This window comes from Pan paniscus, chromosome 4 (genome assembly GCF_029289425.2).
Source record: "Pan paniscus chromosome 4, NHGRI_mPanPan1-v2.0_pri, whole genome shotgun sequence".
NCBI classification, from domain to species: Eukaryota; Metazoa; Chordata; class Mammalia; order Primates; family Hominidae; genus Pan; species Pan paniscus.
The window spans coordinates 93387302-93403053 of NC_073253.2; positions in this window are offsets into that span (position 1 = coordinate 93387302).

A 15752-nucleotide genomic window follows, 5' to 3' on the forward strand; every position below is an offset into this window, starting at 1 on the left:
CTCTGTCAGTATATCATGTTAGTTCCACTTTAAATTTAAATTCAGAATCAACTCTGTCTACCAATCTCACCACCGCCTTCCTTGTCAAAGCTACCATGTTCTCCCTCCTAACCAGTCTTCTGCCTTTACCCCTGCTGCCTTCAGTCTCTTCTCAGCATAGCAATCTGAGCAATCCTGCTAGTCAGATGGTCTCTAATGCGCTTACAAAATGCAGTGGCTTTCCAGTTCATACTGGCTAAAAATCAAAAGCACTAGCATGCCCCACAAGACTTTCCCCTATGGCCTCATCCCTTAGGAGCCCTCCCCATGCTCACTCTGTCCCAGCTGCACTGGCTTTCTTTCTATTCTGTTCTTTAGACATGTCAATCCTGCTCTTACTTCAGAGCCCCTTTCCTTGATGTTGTTTCTGCCTAGTATACTTTCCCTCGGACTCTGCATGTCTTCCTTCCTTGCGTGTATCAGGTCTTTCTTAAAATAGCATCTTGTATCTGTAGTCTTGTATGACCACTGACCAAAATGAAACAACTCCAGATGCACACACTATCCTCCCTGCTCTTTCCTGCTTTAGCTTTCTCCATGTGATATGTAACACATTTTGCTTATGTCTTCAGTTATTATCTATTTCTTTCCCAGAATGTAAACTCCTTGAAGACAGGAATTTTTCTATGCTTTTTAAAAATTGCTAAGTACCCAGTGTCTGTAACAGTGCTGGACACATTTTAGGCACTCAATAAATAAATACTGAATGAATAAACAGACCTGTTACTCATAAACAAAATCGCTGACATCACTGGGGCCTTATGTTTGGGTTTTGAGCCATGACATTCTTCCTGCACCGGCACTTGGTGGAAATCCCTACTGTGACAGCACTTATGCCCTTTCTCTCTCTCTGTTTCCCCCACCCTCTTTACATTCCAATTTTCAATACTTCTTTGTCTGCATCTACTCTGTAGTGACTAGAAACTCATGCATGTCTACCCAGTGTCTTCATGAGCACACCTGGCCATAGCTTATCGCACAAAGGTCTGTGGGGACAGTACTTAAGCAGGGGTCTGGAAGAGTTTCCTAAGGCTGCATAACAAAGTGCTACAAACTGAGTGGCTTAAGCAACAGAAATTTATTATTTCACAGTTCTGGAGGCTAGAAGTCCAAGATTAAGGTGAGAGAAGGGTTAATGCCTTCCAAGGGCTGTGAGGAAAAATCTGTTCTATGCCTTGTCCCCCAGAAGTTGACTTCACCAGAGGGTGATTTTCTGCCAGTCTTTGGCATTCCTTGGCTTATAGATGCATCACATTGATCACTGACTTCATCTTCACATGGCCATCTCCCTGTGTGTCTATCTTTCTCCAAGTTTCTCTTTTTTACAAGGACATCAGTCAAATTGGATCAGGGCCCACTGAGTGACCTCATTTTAACTTGCTAACCTCTGTCAAGACCTTATCATTAAATGGGGTCACATTCTAAAGTACTGAGGGTTAGGACTTCAGTGATGATTTTTGAGGAGACACAATGCAATCCATAAAAACTTTTATATCCCTGCTTGGAATAGCACACAGCCAGAGAGGACAAGTGTTTCATTCTCTTGAAGATCTCAGAAAAAGCAAATAACTAAATGATAAGAATGAATTCCGTGAGTTTAGACTCCCTGATGGTCTCACCTACAGTTCCAACAATGTTACAAAACCCTCCTGAAAAAAGCCTTAATTAGGACACATAATATTAAAGATAATTAGGACACATGATAATCAGTAAGGAACTCAGATCAAAATAGTACAATTTCATGGATTTCATGTTATAATTAATTCATCATAGTGGATGGAATTTACATATAGAAAAGTAATTGAAATATTTCAATCCAATTTAACACAGTTTCAAGAGAAGTCTTGGGAGACAAAGCAACAGATGTCAGCCTGACCAGGCTGATAGAAGTGAAAGCACCCAGGGGGTATCTCTGGAATGATGGGTAATGAATGAAATGCTTATCTTGTCCAAAGGCACAGTCTTTAATTCCTTCCAACAAATCCAAATATAGAGCTTACTATTTTCAAGGCTGAAAATATATAATAGCTGCCACAACTTCTGAAGTGGTAGAGGAATGACTTCTTGGGGCTGGGAGCATGTTTCAGCAAAAGGCTAAATATAACAGCGAGAATAAAATGATGCTCACATAAGGTGAACAGATTTCTATAGTAGAGAATAATGAATTCTGATTTTTTATGGTTAGACAATAATGCACACATCTTTATTGACTTAGCACTAATGATGGGTTTATTATGCCTTCTATGTGTTAGACACATTTCAGATTAATAAGACACAATTCCTGACCTCAAACTGCTCACAATCTAATGAGATAGTTAAGAAAATTAATCCTTTCGATACAATGAAATAAGTGACCTAAAGAGCATATTGGATGAGTACAGAACAAAACAACTTACTTGTCTTAGCCTGGAAAGATTAGGAAATACATCAAAAATGCAGATCTCAGCTGAGTCATTGAGGAACATTCACTTGGCAAAGAGGGGTTGGCAGGTGTTTCAGGTGTCAGGAGAAGTAAAGGGAGAGGCAGGAAGGCATGAGGTAGCACAGTGGGCACAAAGCACAGGAAGAATTTCAGTATGGCTGGAACATATTTTTATGAAGGAGAAAGAACATAATCTTTTCTTTTAAAGACAAAAAATAAAAGGTGAAGAACAAGCAGGAAGAATGGTAAAATGGAACAGCCTGCTACCTGAAGGAGAGGGTGTTTAATGATATTGAATATCTCAGAAAGGCAAGTATCAATGATGAAGAAGAGCCCAGAGTTTGACACAGAAGGTCATTGAAAATCTTGGTAAATAAAGACTTTCTCAAAAAAAAATCTTAGATAATTAAATGTCAGTAGCCTTATGTGCTGATATTTAATTGATGTCTATGATAGTAAAATAATAAAAAGTTACTGTCTTCTTGAAGAGCTTAGGTTCTAATATGAATGAAGTAAAACCATGGGAAATATTTTAAAAAGTGATGCAAACATCTACAAGAAAAAGAAAGCTTGTTGGGAATAAGTTTGCATTTTAATTTTTATTTTCTGTAGTTCTCTCTAGATTATTTTATGTATTATAAAGCAACAGGGAAAGAGGAAAACTGAAGAGAGATAGATTATGATGTGAATTTATGAAGCCGTGGTAATGGACTGTTTGTGTCATCAGATAGAAATTTCCAACAGGTATTTCAAGCCATTTCTTCTCATCTGTCAGCCATTTTCTATTCTTATTTTCTCTTTTCCTTAATCTTTTCACCCTGGAATTTTCCTCTCTTCTGACAGCTTCATCAATAAAAGAACATTGCTGGATTAGTGAGAAACATAATAGAATATTTTAGATGGGGTAAGACTGAGGATTCCACTGTACACGCAAGGCAGATACAGGTGGTCTGAGCCAACTAAGACCTTACAAACTGTACACTTTAGTGCAGTACATTTTTTGCAAATCAGTGACAAAATCTTCCATAGTGGGTTTTTCTAGGTTTTGAAATGTACATGTAACTATTCATCTCCATGAACATCAATGAGCTTTACAATGTTGAGGGCATTGTGAAAGGTGGTTAAAAAAATGAAGCTCCATAAGATGCAGTACTGTTCTGAAGATGCTTACAGACATGTATAGAAATGTGGCTTTTACATCAATAGTAGTTCAGATTGAAACAATTTCCAAAGTTAAACTTCTGTTAAAATGATAACACATACCAAGCCAACTTAGATTGCATTTCATGGAATTGCTATCCCAAAGGGCTGTGAAGCCCTTTTTGCCATTACACCACCACCCGAGGTTACCCTTTGTCCACATTCTCCCTTCACCCACTTGGTACAGACCCAGACCCGTAACCTCCACTGAATTCTGGCTGCTTATTTGTTGCTAGAATTGCTTTGTGTTAGGGTTTGAGGGTGGGAGAAGCATGTCTTAACGAGTTCTCTCTTCTTTTTTTACCACCGCATACTGAGGCTGTCACCTTTAATTTCTATGTTAAACTTCCAAGTCTTTCTTGGTGATAAAAGAAAACAGTCGGCAGCAGTCTAGCTTTAATCTTAGTTCAGGGCTCTAGAAACCCCAAATGCACTGTTGTCATCTATGTAAACATTGCCTTTTCCTAGATGGAGATGGGGGAAGGAAGCAGTACACAGATAGAGGACATGTTAGGTCAAAAAAAAAAAAAAAAAAGAATAAAAAACAGGATAACCTGATTTTACCCAGATTACTCCCAGCTGACTATCGTTGTCCGAATGTAATTATATAATAGCATTCCTTTCAGTCTCCAAAGTGTCCCATTCTGGACAATAAATTATATAATCACTGCAGTTAAAGTTCTATTCCAGGTCCAACAAATTGCCAGTGATTAAGTGAGGTTCTCATAAATATGGGAAGAAAGTAGGATCTATTTTCAATGAAAATAGAATAAATATTATGAATAACTTTTCTTCTGGTGAGTTTTTAAATTGCTGATTTACTTTTTAACATCTTAGTATAAAAATGTTAAATATGCATATGAGTAAACAGAATATTATAGTGGACCCGTGTATTTATATGCAGCTTCAATAATTATTAACTTATGGTTAAGCATATTTATTCTATAACACTTCTCATTCTTCCACATTATTTTAATTTATTATACTTTAAGTACTAGGATACATGTATAGAATGCACAGGTTTGTTACATAGGTATATACATGCCATGGTGGTTTCCTGCACCCATCAACCTGTCATCTACATTAGATATTTCTCCTAATGCTATCCCTCCCCTAACCCCCCACCCCCCAACAGGCCCCAGTGTGTGATGTTCCCCTCCCTGTGTCCATGTGTTCTCATTGCTCAACTCCCACTTACGAGTGAGAACATGCGGTGTTTGGTTTTCTGTTCCTGTGTTAATTTGCTGAGAATGATGGTTTCCAGCTTCGTCCATGTCCCTGTGAAGGACATAAACTCATCCTTTTATGTGGCTGCATAGTATTCCATGGCGTATATGTGTCACATTTTCTTTATCCAGTCTATCATTGATGGGCATTTGGGTTGGTTCCAAGTTCCACATTATTTTTTAAATAAACTTTATTTTTAGAACAGTTGCAAAGATAATACAGAGAGCTCTTACAGATGCCACACCGGGTTTCTCCTGTTTTTCATATTTTACATTAGTATGATAGTTTTATTACAATTGATGCCTTTTTAGTAAGTAAATTCCACAATTTATTCAACATTTTTTAGTTTTACCTAATGTTTTGTTGTTGTTGTTGTTCCAGAATCCCACCCAGGATACCACATTACATGTAGTTGTCCTGTCTGTTCAGGCTCCTCTTGGCTGTGACATTTACACAGACTTTCTTGGTTGTTGATAACCTTGGCAGTTTTGAGGAGTACTAGAGAGGTATTTGGTAGAACATCTCTCTACAAATCTCTATGGCATTTGCCTGGTGTGTTTCTCTTGATTAAACTGAGGTTGTGAGCTTAGGTGGAAACATCAAAGGGTAAACTGTCATCTTTCCTGCATCATATTAAAAGAACATACTATCAAAATGACTTATCACTGATGATATTGACCTTTATCACTGGCTGAAGTTGTGCTTGTCTGAATTTTTCACTATAAAGTTACTCTTTTTTTCTCTTTACATACGGTACTCTTTGGAATGAAGCCATTATGCACATCCTACTGTTTAAGTAGTGGGGAATTATGTTCTACCTCCTTGAAGGCAATGTATCTAAATAAATTATTTGGAGTTCTGCTGCACAAGAGATATGCAATTATTTATTTATATCAATATGGGTCAACAGATATTTATTTTATATTTTAGGTTATAATACAATACTACCTCTTTTTGTGGCACAAATTGTTACAGCTTTGGCCATTAGGAGGTCTTTCAATTTGTTCCTGTGTTGACAAATGCCTATTTTTTTTTCTTTTTTTCTTTTTTGAGACCAGGTCTTGCTCTGCAATCCCGGCTGAAGTGCAGTGATGGGATCACAGCTCACTGCAGCCTCAATCTCCCAGGCTCAAGTGATCCTCCCACCTCAGCCTCCTGAGTAGCTGGGACCACAGCTACTCAGGTGCATGCCACCATGCCTGGCTAATTTACTTTTATTTTTTGTTGCTACAGGGTCTCTCTATGTTACCTAGGCTGGTTTCAAATGCCTGGGCTCAAGCAATCCTCCTGCCTTGGCCTTCCAAACTGGTGGGATTACAGGTGTAAGTCAAGAGGCCCAGCCATTTTTTTTTTAGGCTCTCTGTAATGGAAGATCAAGAAAATATAAGTGTTTGTATTACCCAGTGTACATATGCATATCTATAAAAATTTCTAGATGTAACTATTTTTATCTATATTAAGTTAAATGTGAGTTCATACTGATGTCACCAATTCTAATCCATTACTATATGGATTATTATAGACTTTTCCCCTTACTTGTTTGTTATTCTTACTTTAACAATGAGAAGACTGGCTCCTACCATTTGCCATTCATTTACTTAATTGCATAGTTCAAATATATGTAAAACAATATTAAGATTGTTAACTCATATCTCCATGGGAAAAAACTTTATCAACTGAAATACAATGCTTATGTGCAGTTTCTTTTGCCTTTTTATTCTTACGAACTCTACTCATTTTAAAGTTATTTAGGTCAGCACCTTTTTCCTCAACCCCTTTCAATGAGGTTGTTTCATGCACCTATGACACAGTTAGATTATTTCGTCATGGTGCATTCCATCCTGAGCTCCACTGACCTCCTAATTTTTCTTTAAATTTTCAAACATTAAGGTTCTGTCCTCATACTGTAAAGTTTTATGGGTTTTCACGTGTGCATAAAGCGTCATTAAAGTGTCATACAGAACAGTTTCACTACCCTAAAAACAATCCCCTGTGCTTCAACTATTCAACTCTCTACACCTATAACCAAACCCCTGGCAATTACTAATCATTCTACTGTCTGTATGTCACTTTTAGAATATCATACAATTAAAATTATACAATATATAGCCTTTTCAGAACAGCTTTTTCACTTAGCAATCTGCATTTAAGGTTCTATCTTTCCATAGCTTGATGGCTCATTTCTTTTTATCACTGATTAATGTTCTATTATATGAATGTACCAAGGTTTGTTTACTCATTTGCTTATTAAAGTCCATCTTCATTAATTCTTATTTTTTAATGATGACTAAAGCTGCTATAAATTTAACATGCAGTTTTTGGCATGGACATTAAATTTTCAAGTCAGTTGGGATAATGCCTATGGCACAATGTTGTATAATGGTAAGGTAAGACTATTTTTAGCTTTATAAAAAAACTGCCAAACTCTTCTAAAGTGACTGTGGCATTTTGCACTCTCAAGAGGAAATAAGTAAGATTTCAGTTGCTCTTTGCTCCTCCTCATTCTCACCAGAACTGGGTTTGTGAGGATTTTTTTTTTTTTTAGCAATTCTAAGAGGTATTTAGCAGTATTTCCTTGTTTTAATTTATAATTCCCTAATGATGTATGATGTTGTCATCTTTTTATATTCTAATTTGTCATCTCTGTATCTTCTTTGGTGAGTTGCCTGGTCATATGTTTTATCCTTTGTCTATTTTGTATTGGGTCTTCTTCTTCTTCTTCTTTTTCTTTTCTTCTCCTTCTTGTTATCCTTCCCTCCTCCTACTCCTCCTCTATAAATAAAAAAAAAATTTTAATTGACTATACTTTAAGTTCTGGGATACATGTGCAGAATGTGCAGGTTTGTTACATAGGCATACACATACCATGGTGTATACCTATGTATACACATGTCTCCTCCTCCTCCTCCTTCTCCCCTTCTTCCTCTTCCTCTTTTCTTCTTCTTCTTCTTCCTCTTCCTCCTCCTCCTCCTCTTCTTCTTCTTCCCCTTCCTCTTCTTTTCTTCTTCCTCTTCCTCCTCCTCCTTCCTCTTCCTCTTCTTTCTTCTTCTTCCTCTTCTTCTTTTCTTTCTTCTTCTCCTCCTCCTCCTCCTCCTCCTCCCCCTTCTTCTTCTTCTTCTTCTTCTTCTTGTTCTTCTTCTTCTTCTTCTTCTTCTTCTTCTTCTTCTTCTTCGTCTTCGTCTTCTTCTTTTCTTCTTCTTTTGTCTCACTATATTGCCCAGGGTAATCTCAAACTCCCAGTCCAAGTAATCCTCCCATTCTGGCCTCCCAAAGTACTGGGATTGTAGATATTAGTAACCATGCCTGGTGTCTTTTGTTTTCTTATAGTTGAGCTCCAAGAGCTCTTTCTATGTTTTGAATATAAATCTTTTATTGAATATATATTTTCTGTTTTCCAAATATTCTCTTTCAAATTTTTTGTGTGTCTGTCTTTTTATTCTTTTAGCAGTGCCTTTCTAAAAACATAATTTTTAGTTTTAATTAAATCTAACATTAAATTATTTTTCATGTATCATGCTTTTAGTGTGTGTCAAAAATTTAATGTCAAACCATAGGTCACCTATATTTTTTCCTATGTTTTCTTCAAGAAGTTTAATATTTTGTATTTTACATTTAAGTGTATGATCCATTTTGAGTTAATTTTTGTGAAAGATATAAGGTTTGTATCTAGGTTAAATTTTGCATGTTGGTTTCAATTGTTCCCACACATTTGCTGAAAGGACTATTATTTCTCTATTTAGTGGCCTCTACTCTTTTGTACAGGATTGGTTTACTATGTTTGTGTGACTATATTTCTATTCTCTTCCATTTATCTAAGGTCTGGTCTTTTACCAGTATCACACTATGTTGATTACTCTGAAATTATAGTAAGTTTTGGAATTGGATAGAATTTCTCCAACTTTTTCTTCTTCTACAATATTATATTGGATATTCTATGTTCTTGGCCTTTCTATATAAATTTTAGAATGAATTTCTCCATATTGAAAAGATAGCTTTTTGAGATTTAGTTGAAATCTATAGATTTGAGATTTATGTTGAATCTATAGAGCAAATTGGGAAGAAGAAACATCTTTACAACACTGAGTTTTCTAATCCATGAACATGGAATATCACTCCATTCAATTAGAGCTCTTTGATTTTCCACAGTTTCGTATTAATAGCTTTTAGCATATAAATTATGTACATATTTTGTTAGATTTATGCCCAAATATTCCATTTTTGGGTGTTATTGCAAACGGCATTGTTATGTTTATTGCTGGCATGTAGAAAAACAATTAACCTTTGTATGTTAACCTAGTATCCTGCATCCTTATTAATTCCAGTATATTTTGTTGTCATTGTTGATTAATTGGGATTTTATCACACTCTTTGTGAACAAAGACTATTATATTTCTTTCTTTTTCTTGTTTTATTGCATTAGCTACCACTTCCATGATAGTATTGAATAGGTGTGGTAAAGGGGACATCCTCATCTTATCTTGATCTTAGATGGAAAATGTCCAGTTTCTTACCATTAACTAGTATCTGTAGCTCTCATGTTATTTATAACTGATACTTTAAAAATATTTGAGAACACCTAAGGTTGTTGCTATTTTTCACTTCTGATATATTCCCCCTTTTGTTGCTACCAATAAGCTGCTTATTATCTTCCAAAGAGCTGAGTTCATTTTAAAGATAGGCCAGGATAGGAAAGAATGCAAGGATTGTCTGTTCTGATGAACAGTAAAAGATAAATGAAATCTTAATCAGAAGCAATAAGTTGAAGCTCATAAGCCACTCCTTGGAGCCATATTAAAAAACAAGAGAAGATCTAAACCCCGTTTCTACTAAAAATACAAAAATTAGCTGGGCATGGTGGCACATGCCTGTAGTCCCAGGTACTTGGGAGGCTGAGGCAGGAGAATCACTTGAACCCAGGAGGTGGAGGTTGCAGTGAGCGGAGATCATGCCACTGCACTCACTCCAGCCTGTCAACAGAGCAAGACTCCGTGTCAAATTAAAAAAAAAAAAAAAAGAAGAAGATCTAAGTTTCTAAATTTTGTTCCTGGGTTGGGAAGTGTCTTTCTAGAAATACCTATTTTTATCTGCTCCCCTTGGAGTTTAAATAATTTGATCAGCACATAGAGAAGGGGAAAGATGAGAAAAGGCGATTTCAAGTTCATAACCTGAAGGATTTGTTTCTTCTATTCCAAATTGGAATTCTGAATGAATTCTATTATAGTAACATATCTATATCTGGTACCTATTTTTCTCTAGAATTCTTGGTCAGATACCATGTTGTACTTCACATATTATGCATTCATTTATTAACCATCCATTGAGTGTGGTCTCTGTGGCATTGAAAACCCACCTAGTACATAATTTATCCCTATGCATGAACATGCTCTGAATTCAAAACAGCTGATTTCCACATGCAGCATTAGATCCCAACTATTTGAACCAGTTGAGTCCCAGTAGCAGAGTTTTCCTTTTGCAGGGACAAGGCAAAATCATTACATAAAAGGTAATTTTTAGTCCTAATGAGAGTAATATCTCTGGGCTCATCTTTCCACTTTTCTTTCAGTCCAGTTTATTCTGGTCTAATATCTCAAATTTTCATTCTGGTTTTTATTATCTTTTGTGAGAGAGACACAAAAATATAATAAATTATAATAAGCATACATCCCCTCTGATTGATTTACATGAGAAAAGGCTCCTTCTGGAAGAGAAGAGGTGTTAGGGAAGATACAAGAGAAGGAAAAAGCAAAGGAAAGAGTTTGGACCAGAAAGAGATTAGATAGATAGGTAATTAGATTAAACATGTGTAGTAAAAGAACAGTCATGGTGAGTGAAACTGAGTAGAGAGAAGAGTGAAGAGAAATTTTGCTGTGCATTAGGCAACATAACCTCTTCATTGTACCACTTTGAGCATATTTAGTAAACATTTGCATTCATTTTTCTTTTTCAATATTGAAATAGTGCTTCCTTCTCTATGACCTCACTCATATTACTTGGTTACACTAGTTTCCTTCTTTCTGCCTAACCCCTTGCATACTAAGACTAATTGGCTGCTTATGAGGCCTGATTCTAGTTTTGCCCCTAGAATCTATGGCTCAATTTTCCCTTGATTCCAGCCCAGCCTGCCTGCTGGAGCAAGCCTATGCTAACAGATACCCCACCCCATATCCCACATTCTGTATTCCCTCTTGCCTAAGACTCTTGGACAGTCAATTGTGTCAGGAAACTCATAACAAGTGATTACATTAAGAAAATCAAATTTTATATGGCAAACTAGTTATAAAGCTTCCAGGAGGATGATAAAACAAAGAAGGAACAAATTAGCAACATCAGGAAGTGACTAGCATTACTAAGATGGCAAAGGCAAAGACACAGGGAGAAGATGTTATACAAACTGATAAACCAGGGCCATGCAGTGAGAAATCAGAGTCAATTTAGGGGAGCTGGGACTATGGAGAAGGAGACACAGCCACTGCTAAAGACTGTCTGAAACCAAAAAGGTAAGGGGAATACTCTGGCTTCTCTCTTCCTTCCACCTTCCAGTTTCCCACTAGTGCTTCCCACTGATGAAGCTTAGTCAGAAGTCAATGGACAAAGAAGCTAAGAAAGGTGATTTTTGAATTTGTGGGGTCAATCAGCTCCCTGTAATTCAGAGCAAAGCAGAGGAAGAACAGAGAAATGAGCTGAAAGCAAACAGAAAAATTACATACAAAGACAATAATTCTCTGAGGACCTAGTTCACAGGTCCTCACCACTGATCTCAATTCTCAGATCTATCACTATTGCAGATACTGCCTGCCCATTGTATATTCATTCATAGTTGTTGCATTGTATCCCGGTTAATGAGGATGTGTCCAGACTTTTGGGTTTAAGGATCTTCAGTGCTATGCTATGACCACCTACAGCTTTAGACACTTTATGAATTGATGCTAAAACTGCAGATGGTTCTCTGGATTTGGGTCCATCATAGAGAGCACCACCACTTCTGCCTCCCCCCACCACAAGAGCAATTTCTGGAGAAATGTATGTGCCTCTTCCTGGTTTCATGCCTTGCACAGAGGCCATATAATTGGGCCATAACCCTCCTTTCTCCAGGTTGCTTGTTGAAGATACCTTACCTCCAAGCAGTACTAAGCAATATCTTTCACAGGTTCACCCTGGGGTGATGCCCACCAATAAGATGGGTGGATGCTGGCAGGATCAGAATCAATGACCTGTTGCCCTGTAGAATGTTGGCCATAATTCCAGGACAATATGCCCCTAGAACAACAAGTTAAAAGGGAAATTTAAAATATCACAAGACAAAATGGAAACACAAAATACCAAAACTTACGGGATGCAGCAAAAACAGTTCTAAAAAGAAGTTTATACCAATAAACACCTACATCAAAAAGGAAGATCACACCTGTAATTCCAGTTACTCAGGAGGCTGAGGGGGAGAATCACTTGAGCCCAGGAGTCTAGACTGCATGAGCTATGATCATGCCACTGCACTTCAGCCTGAGTGACAAAGTGAGATTCCATCTCTTAAAAAAAATTAACAAATAAACAACATTTTGTCTTAAGAAAATAGACAAAGAAGAATACGCTAAGCCCAACGTTAGCAGAAGAAAACAAATAATAAAGATCAGAGCAGAAATAAATGAAATAGAGACTAGGAAAACAATACAAAAGATTAACAAAATGAAGAGTTTTCTTCAAAAAGATAAAATTGACAAATCTTTATCTAGAAAAAACAAAAAAAGGCTCAAATAAATAAAATAAGATATTAGAAATGAGATATTACAACTCACATCAAATAAAAATATGAGACTGTTATAAGCAATTATATGCCAAAAAATTGGATAACCTAGAAGAAATGAATAAATTCCTAGACACATACAACCTACCAAGACTGAATCACAAAAAAAAAAAAAAAAAAAAAAAAAACAGAAAATCTGAACAGACCAAAAAATGTAAAAGAAAAACTGTAAAAGAGGCATTAAAAATAAAGATGTTTTGGAATAATGAGTAAAGAGATTGAATCAGTAATAAAAAGTCTTCAGCTGGGTGCAGTGGCTCATGCCTGTAATCCCAGAACTCTGGGAGGCCAAGGCAAGCAGATCAACTTGAGGCCAAGAGTTCCAAACCAGCCTGGCCAACATGGTAAAACCCTGTCTCTACTAAAAATACAAAAAAATTAGCCAGGCTTGGTGGCACATGTCTGTAACCTCAGCTACTCAGGAGGCTGAGGCATGAGAATTGCTTGAGCCTGGGAGGCAGAGGTTGCAGTGAGCTGAGATTGCTGCACTACCCTCCAGCCTGGGCGACAGAGCAAGACTCTGACTGGAAAAAAAAAAAAAAAGTCTTCCATCAAAGAAAATTCCAGGACCTGATAGTGTGATCGTTAGACTCTACCAAGCATTTAAAGAACTGTTACCTGGGATAATGGCTATGTGACATAGCTGAATTTCTACCCTGCCCTAACTCTGCTTATCTTTAAGAAACAAGACGCCTATGATTAAAATTCTCGTTGTAATCAGACTGGTTAGAACCAGAGCTCTTTGTTTTGAGATTGTTTAGAACCAAGATAGCCAATTAAATGACTGCAAAAAGACCTCAGGCTTTATTATAATCTATTTCTACACTAAATGACACTACCTTCAGTGCCATGACAGTTGACAATTGCTGGGACAATGACCAAAAGAAGCCATAAAAGGAAGAAAAAGGGAGGAAGCACTCCATTTCCAAAAAGTTCACCACCCATTTACAAAAAAGACATGAATATCCTTTCCCTCACTTTTAATGTCCACCCCATGCATTAGAGATACCCCATATTTTAACCCACTCACCATTTGCTAGTCAAGAAGTTGACTCATGAGCCATGCTCCCACTTCTCAATTCCATGACCATTAAATAAGTCTGTACTGCTTGAAACTCACTTTCAGTTTCCTACATTTGGTTTCATGACACTGAACAGGGAAAGACTCCATCTTATAGGGGGCCAGCTTTGTCAGTAACAGAACTGGTTAACCAGTGTGGGGCCCTGGACTAAATGGTCCACCTCCCTATATGGGAAGCCCCTTATCTCCCTGGAGACCCAGCAACTGGCACCCAACAGCATCAGCTGACAAAGAATTCTGACCTATACAGAATATTCCATCTGACAGAATACACATTCTTCTCAAGAACATACAAAACATTCTCCAGGATAGATTGATGTTAGGTAACAAGACAAATGTTAGCAAATTTGAAAAGATCAAATTATATCAATAATCTTTTCCAGTCACAATCAATAACAACAGAAATTTTGGTAAATTTGCAAATACACAGAAGTTAAACAGTATGTCCCAGAACAACCAATTAAAAGGGAAATTTAAAATATCGTGAGACAAACAAAATGGAAACACAGCATATCATAACTTATGGGATGCAGCAAAAACAGTTCTAAAAAAATGTTCATACCAATAAATACCTACATCAAAGAACGTACGTTTATCCTGACTCTCGGTGCCAGGGATCAGCTTTGAGGAATGTAATATATTATTGTTGTGATGGAGTAAGCAGGCAGGCAAAGGGTTATAAAACTGTACTGGGAAGGACCCACTGAGCAACGTACGATGGGACATTTTCCCAGGATTATGGTTCTGCATGGGGACTCCTGGCACCACATTACTGTCCCATCCTCAGTAAATGGGTCCTTACGTCCCAAGACTCCCTTAAGTGTCTCAGCAAAGGTGAGAAAGGAACTGAAGGGTGGCTATGCCCCAAATAGAGGGCCTGAAAAAGGTTCTTGAAAAGATGAGAGAAGAATTGAAGGGCTGACAGTCCAGACTGCAGGATTAGGAAACAGCCTATAGGTAAATTGTGTGTGTGTGTGTGTGTGTGTGTTTGTGTTTGTGTGTGTGTGTGTGTCCTTCTCTGTTTCTCTCTGTTTACTCCTCTTAGTGTTTGTTCTCTTACATCCGTAAAAACCTCCAACATACCATTTTTCTTGCACTGGAGAAGCTTGGGTTTCATCCTTCTTGGAAAACACCTCCTCCTACTCTTTGACAAAGCCACAAGGACAAGGTGGCCTTGGCTACTCTCCTAAAAGGAGAAGTGCCAAGGAGGCCTAGCTGGCCTTCAAGGAGATATCAGGGATGCCTGCATGCAATGATAAATAGTAGCTTTGTGCACGGTAAGAAATATTTAGAGTTCAAATGGCTAGCCTGCACTTATCGAGTTAAGTAGTTTTCTAAAGCTATCTTCCTCTCTTTTCTTTGCCTGCTGTGAATCCCCTGTTATTCAGTTGCTGGTGCTGAGATAAGACTTATTATTTCTGGTCTAACTGAAATGGAGACATTGAAAACCCATTTGAAACTGAAAAAATAACTGTAAAGGAGGATTACAAAAAAAAAAAAAAAACTGCCGTAAATACTGCTTTACCCAAATTTTCCAATTAAAAAAAATTAAATCCACTATTTCATCACTTATAAAATGGTGAGTCTGTATTGTATCTCATGGCTAAAATTCTGAGGTAAAAGCTCTTGCATCTTTGTGTATGTACAGATGTATTATCTTATGTGGGAAGTCTAGCATACCACCAAAGTGGCTTATAAGTAAATAAGTACTCATGAATTAGGTAAGTCCAAATGCTCTTCAAGTTCACAAGAATTTAGTAATCTTTCATAAAAATGGTTTTCAAATTAATAAAATAAAAATTTTAAACATGTCTTCAATATTGTTAGGATATATTTTTGTCCAGATTTGCTAATTATTTTATATTTAAAACTCAGTGAAGGGAAACAGAGCCTCTTACCCGCAGGAAAGAAAGACAGGTGGCACGGTTTTGGAAGAGAGGCAGACCCGACATTTTCACATTCCTTCACATTCACCTTCCAGGATA